At 41.0% G+C, this 13826-nt stretch overlaps 1 pseudogene; it reads right to left on the bottom strand.

Moving 5' to 3' along the window:
* Positions 1 to 13459: 13459 nt before the first annotated feature.
* On the bottom strand, positions 13460 to 13578 carry LOC133370077 (5S ribosomal RNA; annotated as a pseudogene).
* Positions 13579 to 13826: the final 248 nt, after the last annotated feature.

Raw genomic sequence — 13826 nt, 5'->3', positions numbered from 1 at the left:
GTTCCACTCCACTGCCCTCTCGTTCCCTCAACCTCTTGTTCTCAGTTACCAGCAGCGCCTTCTGTGTTGGGAAGCCAGGTGAGCAATGCTGCCCCACCCTGCTTCTGCTGCCACCAGCCACTAATGGCAATTTAACATGCTCTGTTTTTCACTGTCATCAGGGTCAGGTGAGGCTGTTTGGGTGCTGGATCGGTGCCACGCTGGAGGCAGTAATGGGCTGGATGAGGGCCATTAAATGGGTCCTGAGGTGGGTGGATCTTGGGTCTGGGAATGGATTCAGAAGCCTGTTCTCAATGGGGTTGCCATTCCCCCAAATGAGCAGGCGCATAATCTGGGGGTACTGTCACTTAAGGCCCAGGTGAATGAATGAATGAATCATTTTATTATGGTCACAGACCCCATATTAAAACACACACACTCAACAGGAAGGATTAAAATACTTAAAAGACAAAACTACCAGCCTGGATTGATTGAGGCCCAGGTGACTTCTGAGGCACAGAGTACCTTTGCTCAGCTGTGGTTGGCTCACCAGCTATGGTCATTCCTGGGTCAGGATGGCCTGACCACAGTGACCATCCTCTGGTAACTTCGCAATTGTCCTACTATAACATGCTCTATATAGAACTGCCCCTGAAGATGGGTCTGAAATTACTCTTTGTGCAGAATGCAGCTGCCACAATGCTAGCTGGGGCAGCGAGCAGGCATCGTGTAACACAGATTCTGATGACCTTACATTGGCTTACATAGGAAAAGCCATGGCTCAGTGGTAGTGTAACAGTTTAGCCTGCAAAAGGTCCCAGGTTCAATTCCTAGCATCTCCAAGTTGTTGTTATGTGCCTTCAGGTCGATTACAACTTACAGCGACCCTATGAATAAGCAACCTCCAATAACACCTGGATAAACCACCCTGTTCAGATCTTGTAAATTCAGGTCTGTGGCTTCCTTCATGGAATCAATCCATCTCTTGTTTGGCCTTCCTCTTTTTCTACTCCCTTCTGTTTTTCCCCAGCATTGTTGTCTTTTCTAGTGAATCATATCTTCTCATGATGTGTCCAAAGTAGGATAACCTCAGTTTCATCATTTTAGCTTCTAGTGATAGTTCTGGTTTAATTTGTTCTGACACCCAATTATTTGTCTTTTTCGCAGTCCATGGTATGCGCAACGCTCTCCTCCAGCACCACATTTCAAATGAGTTGATTTTTCTCTTATTCGCTTTTTTCACTGTCCAACTTTCACATCCATACATAGAGATTGGGAATACCATGGTCTGAATGATTCTGACTTTAGTGTTCAGTGATACATCTTTGCATTTGAGGACCTATCATAGCTGCCCTCCCAGTCCTAGTCTTCTAATTTCTTGATTATTGTCTCCATCTTTGTTAATGACTGTGCCAAAGTATTGATAATCATGAGTGTGTATGTAGAAACTAGCCTGCTGTACAAAACTCACTTTTGCCTCTGGTCCTGCCCACCACTGGGATGTGGCCCTTGGAATGTTGCTTAGAAGAGAATGTGGCCCACAGGCTGAAAAAAGTTTCCCTCCCCACCCTATGTACAGATCTTTGTGTAGCCCATGTTTGTTGATTGTGAACAAGAGGCATTACCATAATGAATGGCCACTAAAAATCAAAATATTAGGGACAGATGAATCAGCCTAGTTTTGGTCCCTGTCAGTTTCCCATGCACTCCCTCATATATCTATTCCATCTGTTTTGGCATTAATCTGTGACTTTTTTGAAAAAAGAAAATCTACCCCCAAATTCACATTTCAGTACATATTTTGAATTCCAGTATGTGCGTTTCTAAACATATTTGCTCGTAACAATACGCATTTAAAAATGCATTTTGGTACATTATTGTCTGAGCCAAGAACTGTGTTGGAATATTTGGAAGTGTGAAAGCAGGTGGATAACCCCAACCTTGTCTACTCTGAAGTAAGTCCTACTGAATTCAATGGGGCTTACTCCCAAATAACGGGGACTAGGATTGCAGCCCAAGTGGTAACCTGCACATTAGTTTGAGTAATGTGGATCAGTTCATATCAGAATTCACAAAGGTCCAATTCCTCAAGTATCCTTCCTAAAGACCTATTTTAGAAGGTATCTGTGGAAGGTACCACAGTCCAATCTGGACTGATTTTCTTGCATTTCCCTTCCTTGCTGTTTTCTTGCAGTTCCCCTCCTTGATGTCCACAGACTAAGGCTGTATACACACCATACATCTAAAGTACCCCCAAAAAAAGAATCCTAGAAAGTGTAGTTTGTTAAGGGTGGTAAGAATTGTAGCTCTGGGAGAGGTAAACTACAGTTCCCAGGATTATTTGGGTGCATGTGCTGTAAATATGCCTTAAATGCACAGTGTGTATGCAGTCTAAATTTGCCTTCCCCCCACAAGGTCAACGGTTTTAGACAAAGAGTAGGTTTTGAGCACTGATAGTGGCTCCTGTGAAGAATCTCCTCCACGGCTGACAAAACAGCTCAGATAGTGTTTAGCATTGCATTCTGCACACCTCTGCTGCAAAATATGGTGTGACTAGAGACGGAAAGATGAACTTTCTAACATATGTTGAACTGTGCTTAGGGCATTGTTAGGATGGAAGAGGAGGCAGTTAGCTATGGAATTCTTAACATAAAAGAGCCATGCTGAGCTCATTGAAAATCCCTTGAAGTTAAAAAAGAAAAGGAAGAAAAGGAAACAAACATTTCAGAAACTCGCCACAAGTATAAAATCTGGAAGGCAAGCCTTGGAAGATAATTAAACTTGGCAGCTTAACAATTAAAGTCTGAAAAGAGAGGCCTTTATCCTAAGCAAATATTACTTAAATAGCTATGTAGTATGGTATTTAAATCAAATGAGTCTGGAAAATGCATGGTAAATTGCTGTTAAAAAGAGAGTGCAAGATTAAAATTGAGACCTTAAACAATGTATGTGAAGAACATTCAGATTTTTCCCCTTTGGCATCAGGGAACTGATCAGTGACTAGGGGGCACACTGACCACAAGATCTGATTCGGACCCCAATATGGTGCTTCAAAAAACAGACCACCTCTGTCTGAATTGCTTCATTGGCTTCCTAATTCTGCTCAGGTTTTCTCTGAGTCTGCCTCATTTCACTCCCATTTACTATTGGGAAATCAAAAAAATCTATTATATTACTTTTTTGTTGAGCAGAAGTGGATGAAATTTGCATGTATAGTAGCTCCTTCAGAGCAGATAAACTTGCCAGATTACAGACAAATAGGTCTAAGGAATTTTGTGCTGGTCATCTTTAATTATTTTTAAAGAAAACACCTGTTACTTGTTTTTTATTTTGGGACATAATATGATGGAATCTTCAGGCAAGGCTACCCTTTCTGAGGGAACGAATCCTATCAAATTGCTGAAGGAATGCTTGCCACAGTTTTCCACAAGGGCAACCATTTCAGTTTTGGGGTGAATGAAAAAGGAATCTCTCCTAGTGTTTTATGGGCAACCAGTCTGAAAACTGCAGAATGAAAGAGGCATCCCTCGGGGGTGGGGGGAGTTTCCTGCCAAATTGCAGAGAAATAGGTCTAGGGGCTTTTGGGGCTAGGTACCTTCAAATTTGATTTTTTGGTGGGAAGACTGCAACTTGGGTGACAATATCTTCAGAGGTGTGTAAATCAGTACAGTATGGAACTGTTCAGTCCTCCATCTTGATTCAAAATGGCATCTGATGGTATCCAAACATAGATGGAAACTGGCTCCTCTGTCTTGGGAACTGTTGTGCCAGGTTTGGCAACGTTACCTCAAGAAGTGTCCAAATGCATAGAGAACAGACAGATGGAAAGACGGACAAACAGCTTTCCAAAAAATACAGTTGATTAGTATAGGTGTTTCATTGGTGAAGGATTTGTAGGGAGAGAGAGGAAAGTTCAGTCTTAGAAAGTTTGGCCTTCCTTTTCACACTGCAGCTCTGAGCAAGCAGAGATATTCAGTCCTGAGGGAAAAAAACGCACCTTGCCAGTGCTAATTGCAGAAGCTTGTCAATCCATAATACCAGCTACTTACCGATTGCCCAGAGTCTAATAGTGTGCCTCTCTGGAATCATCTCTATTCAGTACCCTTCTACCAAGCCCTCACCATTTTTCAAGACTTGAGTTCATTAGCAATACCAGTCTATACCTCATATTCACAGCATCAAGGTCCTTGCCCTAATTTGGAATTAATGGGAATAAAATGAAGTAGAACATTTACTGGTTTTTTAAAAAAAGGCATAACTTGAGGAAAAAGGGCAGGAGACTGTGCACAAATAACGGAGAGGCTTCTTTCTGCTAGGGTTTTTCTCAGGGAGTGGAGATACGTTGTTTGGCTTTAGGATGGTACAAGTGGGACCTGCAACAAAATGTGGCAGTGCGTTGTTTAAGATTCCAACCACCCCATCCCAAATCCCTTGGTTTTCTCTCATCACTCCCATTCAGGTCACATCTATGCCACACATTTAAAGAGGTCCTATAGCACTTCAATAGACGTGGCTTCCCCTATGGAATCCTGGGAACTGTTATTTGTTAGGGGCCCTGACCTCACAGACCTACATTCCCCAGCACCCTTAACAAATGACAATTTGCAGGATCCACCATTGTTGTTAAAGTGGTATAAGAGTGCCTTACATGTATGGTGTGGGTGACCTCAGTCAGCATTCTGTGACCGATGAGCATGGTCAGCCCTCACTGGGACTATCTAGGGGTCCCTCCACCAGAATTGTTTCCAAAGATTTATTGTACTTCTGCAAACCTTGAGGTTTCCTAAACCTCCTGATGCCTCCCTCCTGTAAGTGGGCCATGCCATTTGGGCTTCATATAAAGGACAACCCTAACAGCCTGAATCCTAGAAAGACAGAATGATGAAACGGACAAAAGAAAAGTGGACTCTGTGACAGAATCTTCTCCTCAACCAGCAACAGTTGACTGACATTTTTCATTCAACAAATTCACTGTTTCAAGTAGCCAGCAAGTGGTTTGGACAGGGTGATTGCGGCATGTTTGTTTCGTGTACTGTTCATTAGTTGGTTGTGTTAATAGTTCTTAAGCGTGTGAGATCTAGAAACATTGCTACATCTATTATTTGTTCAGTTTAGTTTAGTTTATAGTTTATTTATATACCACTTTTTGACCAAAAGGCCCCCAAAGTGGTGAACAACATATTAAAACATATTTTTAAAAAAAGAAATTACATAAGAAATAACCAGTAAAAAATATACAGTAAAAATAGAATGCAACATGAACAATGCAACATGAACAAAGTAAACATTTTTGCAACAAAAACAATGTTTTCTAATGATGCACACAGTTACCACAGCAGATGTGGTCTTAGGAGAGACCTTCCTTCTTTGCTCAGAAGCACATAATGTAATTTATTTATTACATTTATACTCCACCTATCTTTTCATGATAGAATCCCAAGGTGGCTTACAGATGGTTCCCAGGCAGTCTCCCATCCAGGCACTGACCAGACCTGACCCTGCTGGCCTCATGAGCCTTCAGACTATAGCCTGGGACTCTTAGGTTCCAGAGTGATTGTCAGGTGAGAGCTCCTCATCCAGTCACAGGGCCTTGCAGCATTTCAGAGCACTCTCCCTTAGCCCATTTTAGGGATGTGCTAGAATTCTGCCCAATTTGGATTTGCTCTGAAATTTTCCAATAATACTCTATTATTGCGAATTGGATTTTTACGTCGTGATTTTCCGCACCTATTTTCAAAAAAGGATTTTTTTAAAAAGAAACATCCGCCTCTAAAACATCAATACTAGGAACATTATTTCATCAATATTTCCTTTCGTTATCAATATTTCCTTTCAAAATACTGATATTAATATCAGTATTTTTGGGAGGGGAAAAAGGATCAGTGAAAGCAGTGGCCAGCAGACAAGATAGAATCTTTATTGGAAAGTCTATAGACCATAACCTCTGTCGGATTCCTTCTGACAATAACGATAATAAGGTCGATTCAAATCTCATCTCCCTTGAGAACTCTCTGGTACATGAGCCTAGGATCGCAGGTTTAAAACAACTTAGCAGTCCATCTCGGAATAATTCTTCTATTGAATGCTACACTACATCTTTGCAGCGTCGCCGAGTCATAAGCCCTGAAATAATTGTGAAGCAACCACTTAAATTGCCATTGAATAGCAACTCTCTGAATTCATCCATAGGAGAGAATTCATTGCTGCCATCTCAACTGATTGCATCTAAAACAGCAGACAAAGAATGAACCTGAATTGATACTGGCCTGCTAAGCTGACGGAATGCTTTCAGACTGGCACCGGCCAATGGATCCCATCCCTAGTCTATTCTCTTTTAGTCCATTTTGGAGCTTCCCCCCCCCAAACTGGGCAATCCACAAATGAAAGGAGCTATTGGAAGCATTTGGCTCCTTTTCTGATTTTCTGTTCTGGGAAAGGGCTGTAGCTCAATGGTAGAGCATCCACACCACGTGCAAATGGTCCCAGTTTCCATCTTTGGCATCTCCAGGTAGGGCTGGCCGAGGCTCCCTGCCTGAAAATCTGGAGAGCCGCTGCCAGTCAGTGTAATCAGTACTGGGTGAGATAGAGCAAGGGCTTGACTCAGTATAAGGTAGCTTCCTGTGTCCTTCCTGCCTATTTCCACCTTGAGATAGAAGAAGAAGAAGACACTCTCAGACAAGCACACAAGCTTTTAAGCAACTACCTACACAACCAGAATTATGCACAGCAAGTAGTTAACAAATAAGCCATGTGAGCAAATAATGAATACCTTTGTGGGGAGAGAAAAAACATGTATATCAGCATGCTGAAGACACCCCTGGAGAGGTAAGAAGCAACATGTGTTCAATGACTGATCAGCCCACTTAATGATAGTACGCCTTATCCTCACTCAGCTTGTATTCTAATTGTCCATCCACAGGATATTTTCCCTACCCCTGTTTCAAACATTGCAACTTGGAAGATTTTCTTCTTTTGTAAGTTTCTTAAGGCATTTTTAAAAGAGGGGATGTTTCCATGGTTTTCTTACAGAAAACAATACCTAAGAGGTGGGAGATTCGCAATGATGCAGGCGTGTCAACTTATATATCAGGGTTTATTCATCTTGCATTAAGTTCAGGACAGAGGAAAGGAAGTACTTTTGCACACAATAGGAGTGTTCAAAGGAACGACCTCAATAGCACATGATGGGATAGTGGGAAAGCTCCCCTTGGCCAGACCCTTCCCATGCTGACATGGTAGCCGCCCACAGCACATTTGGTGTTAGAAATGGAGCGCAACATGCACAGGACTCCTCTCTTTTGGTAGTAAAGTACCAACATATGTAACAAGTGACCTGAACAAGTGGAGGGCAATAGACAGAAAGGCCATCTAGTCTCCCCTCTGCTGATTCCCCCTATAAAGTGTTTCACTCTATAGTGTATCACAAAGAAGGCCCTCTGTCTCACTTGGTGGTGGTGCTTGGAGAAGGTGGCACTTGAATTCACTGGCAGTTTAATCCACTAGGTTATGGTGCTTGTATTAATGGATTTCATTGACTTCAAAGGGACTGAGGACTCCATAAAATAAGAAGGGCCCTGCTGGATCAGACCAGAGGTCCGTCACTGCAAAAACCTGTTCCAGCAATGAACATCCTGATGCCTCTGGGAAGCACACAAGTTTCACTGGATTATGAATCCCAGCCACCCAACATCATTATTTTGGAAAATGTTCTGCCAACCACAGAGGTGCTATAGGTAGAGAGCCTGAGTCAAGGAATGAAAAGGGAAACCCTACACTGAGTGAGACTGCCTATCTGTGGAAAACAAAACAGGGCAAAAGGAAAACTCAAATCATGGGACAATGTGAAAGCTATGGCCGGATTCTCTCTGTGAACGGTGCTGCAAAATCTGCAGAAGAGTGAAAAACTAAAAGACAACTGCTTTCTGATCTGTGTATTAGGCTGGGAAGTATGAATCAGGCTGGTTCATGTTAAACAATGTGGGCTGAACAAAATCCTTCAACACCCTTGCAATAGGAGGAAGAAAGGAAGACATAGACAAATAACTGAGATCTTTGTAGTACTTCAGTGATAAGACATCCACATGAACAGTGTGATATCAATGATTCATTCTCATGTGCAGCGGGTGTCAAGGGAAATTCACATGACTGGCAAGGTGCAGAGGTAAGCTGTCTATCACCTGGTACAACCTAATATTTCAAAAGCATTTGAAAGGGCAATAGAACCCTGTAGGGACCACCCCAAAGTCCATTCAAACAAAATGTATTTCATTGCTGTTTCCACTTTGCAGTGGTTACCCTGGAGGGCCTTTGTCTTATGCTGATCAAAGGAGCTGCCTGCCACACATCTCACAATAGTTATAGTTTAACAGCATAAAAGAGGTAGGCTCTTTGCTGCTCATGTTACACCATGGGGAAGCCAGGAAAGGGATGCTGAACTTCAGGAGGAGCCTGAAGTGATCACCATTTTACAGAAAGCATTTGGTGCCAGTGGAGGCTGGTGGCTCCATGTCCCAAACCTATTTTGGGAATGGGTTTCAGCACATTGGACAGCTCCAGAAAACCCCTGGAGTGGATTATATTGCCCCACTGACATGAGCTACCAGCCTCCACTGTTTGGTACTGTTACAAGACTAGTTAGGGCAGATTACAAACAAATACAACAGTCTTGTATTCTGGAACCCTGCATATTTATGTGGAGGGCACATTAATAATGTAAGAAAACACATTAACAAGAATAACTATTTATATGCAAAGATCCATGCCAAATTAGTTAATAAAATACATTGCAGTCCCACATGAGAACCATGCTCAACAGAGTCTCAGTTTCAATACTACACTAATAATGGATGATCAACAAACAATTCATATGAAAGCCTAGCAGTAAAAATGCTAAGAATTTCAGAATAATATGTCATAGCCAGAATAATGGTCACACAGCAATTGTACAAAGCACAATATAGGATCTCATTGTCTCACCACTCACTGCAAAACAAACTGGCAAACCTGACATAAGTCTCCAATTTACACAGCAGCAAATCATTTTATATCAATAAATTCAAAATTATACTAAGATTAAGCTGTCCACTGACAATGGGTTGAGCTCAGCTAAGTCTTACTTTGAGTAGACCCACTGAAATTAGGGAACCTATTTTAGGCATGTCTGTTAACTTCAGTGGGTCTATTCTGAGTCAGATTAGCATTGAATACCACCCAATATATATTAACAGGGCCTAACAATAAAGTACCAACACCAGCTCAGATTTAGCAGAAAAATAATATCTCAAACATGTCTATATTTTGTATTTTGTCTTATTTTATCAATTATATTAAAATCATAAAATACCACAACCCATATTAGAACCAATTAAAATCCCAAACAATAAAAAATGCAAGCTGATTACATTGATTATAGCTGACATTGATCATCAGTTTTCCCAAAAGGTCTAGGAGAAGAGGTGCCTTTTTAAGCGGTGCTGAAAACCAGATAATGACGGTGCTGTACAAATTCTACAAATGAAGTGCCACCATAGAGAATTCCATATTCCATGTCACTGCACAATGGGTTACACCCATTAATTCCTGCCGCCCCCCTCTGGCAACAAAATAGTGATGGAGAGTATCCTCCACTGCATCTGAAGCAGGGATGGGCGAGAAATTGGCTTCAGTTCACATTTCAAGCCAAATCCATCAAATTTGCATTTCCCAATACCAGAACCGAAACACAGCCATCCTCTGAAATTTGCGCTTGTTTGAATTTTGCAAGGCAGTTTGCCAAGCAAACGATGTTTGCAAAAATGCGTATGTTACGGAAAAGGGTGCATCAAAATGAATATATAGGAGTGAAAACAGCATACCAAAATGTGTTATATGACAAGACATTGCTTGCAAAAAACATGTACATTGGTCAAAACTGCCTACAAAAATGTGTTAGGAAAAGTTCACCTAAAATGCTAGAGAATTTTCATGAATTTTCTTAAAAAAAAATAAAATAGCAAATTGCTGCAGAAATCTGTAGAACTGAATTTAAGCTTGGAAAAATGAGGATTTGAGAGAATTAAAATTGACAGATCTTTCCATTCCTAATCTGAAGGCGGCAGTCTAGCCTAAGGGGCACAGGGCAAACTGCATGGCACATGCAGCTCTGTCTTCTTAAAAACTTGCTGCCCCTTCCCACCTCCCAACATCTGCTTCCAGAGGGGGCTGCTTCATTCTGCCTAATGGTATGACCAGGGCTGCTGCTGTGACTTGTAACTCAAAGGGCTTTTGAGGTCTCACCATATTGTGCACCTACACTTGCCAGCCATCCTAAGATCTAGAAACTTGCTTTTTTCAAAAACATAAAACCCTTCACAGAGATTCTCTATTTAAAAAAAAAAATCAGCGGCTTTTCTGCTCTCCTGAGCCATACTAAAGTCACCTCCAGACTGTCAGAATTTTGCGGGATGGATTCAAGCGCATATCAGATACTTAGGTTTGCACAATGAAAGTGGATTAGGAACATAGGAGGCTGGCCTATACTGAGTCAGACCATTTAGCTCAGTATTGTCTACAATGACTGGCAGCAGCTCTCTAAGATTTCAGGCCAGGGCTCTCTCCCAGCACTACAGGAGACGGCAGGGGTTGAACCCAGGACCTTGTGTATACAAAGCAGATGCTCTACTACTGAGCTATGGCCCTTCCTCCTAAAATTCCCTGGCACAATGAATCCATGTAAAAAACAACAACCCTGGATTATTTGCATTTTGGAAAATGACAGGAAAATGAACTGAAGAGTGTGGGATGAATGAATGTTGAACGGGAAATATGTATAAATAGCATGTAAGTAAATCAAGATTAATTCAGGATGAATGCTCACTGTAGTGTGACCGCCCCACAGACAAATCAGAACAAACGCTCAATAAAGGCAGGTCGTAATCTAACTTCTGCATATGTTTGTGCAAGCAAACCAAGATGAATGCTCAATAAACAGGTCATCTGGAGGAGCCCTAAGACTGAGTCATTTCTGGATAGGGCTGGGGGAGAAATTCAATTCAGTTCGCATTTAAAGGCAAACTTACCTAATTTGCACTTTCAGGCACACTATGAAAACCGAAACACAGCCAGCCTTCAAAACCCACACTTCTCTGAATGCTGCAGTGCAGTTATCCAGTCAAGTAATGTGTACAAAAATGCATATACTCGGATCAAGTGTGCGTAATAATGCATGCAACGTAATAATGCAACGTAAACTATGTTGGGTTATATTTGACTAATTCCTATTCAGAGTAGACCCACTGAAATTAATGAACCTATGTTAGTCTATTAGCTTCAGTGGGTCTATTCTGAATAGGACTAGCAATAAATGCCCCCATCACATTATACTGATACTTTATTGTTTATGGTCAATGACCAGCCAAAGAAATACAAGTATTTAAATGCAAAAAGGCAGAAGAATTGCATATAAACAAATAAACAGATTGAATTATACAGCTTATATATAAACACACTTAAAAATAAAATAAAATAAACTCTAGTATACTAATGTTAAGATGCATTAACCATCTGTTTCCTTATAATACATGCTAAGACACAAAAATTTGCCACTTTAAAAGTTACTTCATTTCTCAAATCGGAGAGAAGAAAAGAGGTATAAAATGTGTCAGATCTACCTGGTAATTTTTTTTAAATTGGAGCAATATAAAAGGAATTAATGTCCTTATAATATGTACAGTGTAACATACAGTGAGGTTATCATAGTTTGGACACATAATGAGAAGACAAGATTCACTAGAAAAGACAATACTGCTGGGAAAAACAGAAGGGAGTAGAAAAAGAGGAAGGCCAAACAAGAGATGGATTGATTCTATAAAGAAAGCCACAGACCTGAACTTACAAAATCTGAACAGGGTGGTTCATGACAGATGCTCTTGGAGGTCGCTGACTCATAGGGTCACCACAAGTCGTAATCGACTTGAAGGCACATAACAACAACATGTATGGATGTGAAAGTTGGACAGTGAAAAAAGCGGATAAGAGAAAAATCAATTCATTTGAAATGTGGTGTTGGAGGAGAGCTTTGCGGATACCATGGATTGCAAAAAAGACAAATAATTGGGTGTTAGAACAAATTAAACCATAACTATCATAGAAGCTAAAATAATGAAAGTGCGGTTATCATACTTTGGACACATAATGAGAAGACTGATTCACTAGAAAAGACAATAATGCTGGGGAAAACAGAAGGGAGTAGAAAAAGAGGAAGGCCAAAGAAGAGATGGATTGATTCCATAAAGGAAGCCACAGACCTGAACTTACAAGTTCTGAACAGGGTGGTTCATTACAGATGCTATTGGAGGTTGCTGATTCATAGGGTCGCCATAAGTTATTATTGACTTGAAGGCACATAACAACAACAACAAAAAGGACATGAGTGATTGATTCAACCTCACCCGAGTGACATGTGCAGATGCATTGGGAATAAGGAATATGCAAGCATCTCCCCTCCAACAAGGCTGATGGTAAAGAATTAAAATGAGCCAGTGTAAGGGCTCTATGATACTTAGGAATCTCTAGGTCCCCTATTACATTAGAGAAATGAGAAATTTTGAGAAACCGGAATGGACAGATTCACCCATCCCTATGTCTGCATAAGATAGGTTTGAAATATATATAAATATATTTGCTTTGCAGACTGACTTAAGAGGGTGTATGCATAGATGAAATGGTCTCTATCTATCTATCTATCTATCTATCTATCTATCTATCTATCTATCTATCTATCTATCTATCTATCTATCTATCTATCTATCTATCTATCTATCTATCTATCTATCTATCTATCTATCTATCTATCTATCTATCTATCTATCTATCTATCTATCTATCTATCTATCTATCTGTCTATGAATAATTCCCCAAGGCAGCTAACTATTGCCCCATGCTGCCTTTTTTTCTTTTGGCAGAACCATTTGCTTGGTAGCTGCTGCTGTTTGAGGTTTCGCCATGAGCTTTGCTTTTGCAATCTGTTTCTGCTGCAGCTGGTAGAGACCTTCCAACAGCCTTTCATACCGGCCATTTCCAGGCTTCTGTCGCAATTCCCAAGGATGACACCTGTGTGGCAGATGGTGCAAATGACCCAGTATATATTTTCTGGATCGATGTAAGAAAACTAAACTGTCAGACTACTGATGGCTCCAGGCTTCTGCCTTACAGCATTAGAAGCTGCTTACAGGGAGCAAGCCTGCCTGAAACCAATTTAGATGAAAATCCTCTGGACTTTTCCGGGAAGATTTCAGGCTGTATCTTTCCATGCACTTTATGACACCCCCTTATTTTTTTTTTGTTCTATGGGCTTTTTCTTGCCCACTGACACAGATTATTTTTGTGCTTGTTGTTATATGCCTTCAAGTCGATTACGATTTATGGCGACCCTTTTTTGATATATCCATAGGGTTTTCATGGCAAGAGATATTCAGAGGTGGTTTACCATTGCCTTCCTCTATGCTTAAGGCAGCCAGTATTCCCAAGCGGTCTCCCATCCAAGTACTAACCAAGCCTGATCCTGCTTAGCTGCCAAGATCAGACGAGATCGGGTATGTTCAGGGTAGTATGGCCGTAGGCTTATTTTTGTGTAGAAGATCTATATGTCATTGCTGTTTCCCTTACTTTTCTTTAATTAAACTCAAAGACTACTCTGCTGTGGACCACTTTTTATTCAGTGATGTGAGGCTCACTTTCTCACTCTCTCTACTCAAACACACTTCTTCTAGCTAAGAAGATAAGGAAAGCCCTGCTGAATCAGGCCAATGGCCCATCTAATCCACCATCTTGTTCTCACACACTGGCCAAAAAGATGCATCTGGGAAACC

The sequence above is a fragment of the Rhineura floridana genome, chromosome 14 (genome assembly GCF_030035675.1).
Source record: "Rhineura floridana isolate rRhiFlo1 chromosome 14, rRhiFlo1.hap2, whole genome shotgun sequence".
In the NCBI taxonomy this organism is placed as follows: domain Eukaryota; kingdom Metazoa; phylum Chordata; class Lepidosauria; order Squamata; family Rhineuridae; genus Rhineura; species Rhineura floridana.
This window is presented reverse-complemented; position numbering and strand designations above follow the sequence as displayed.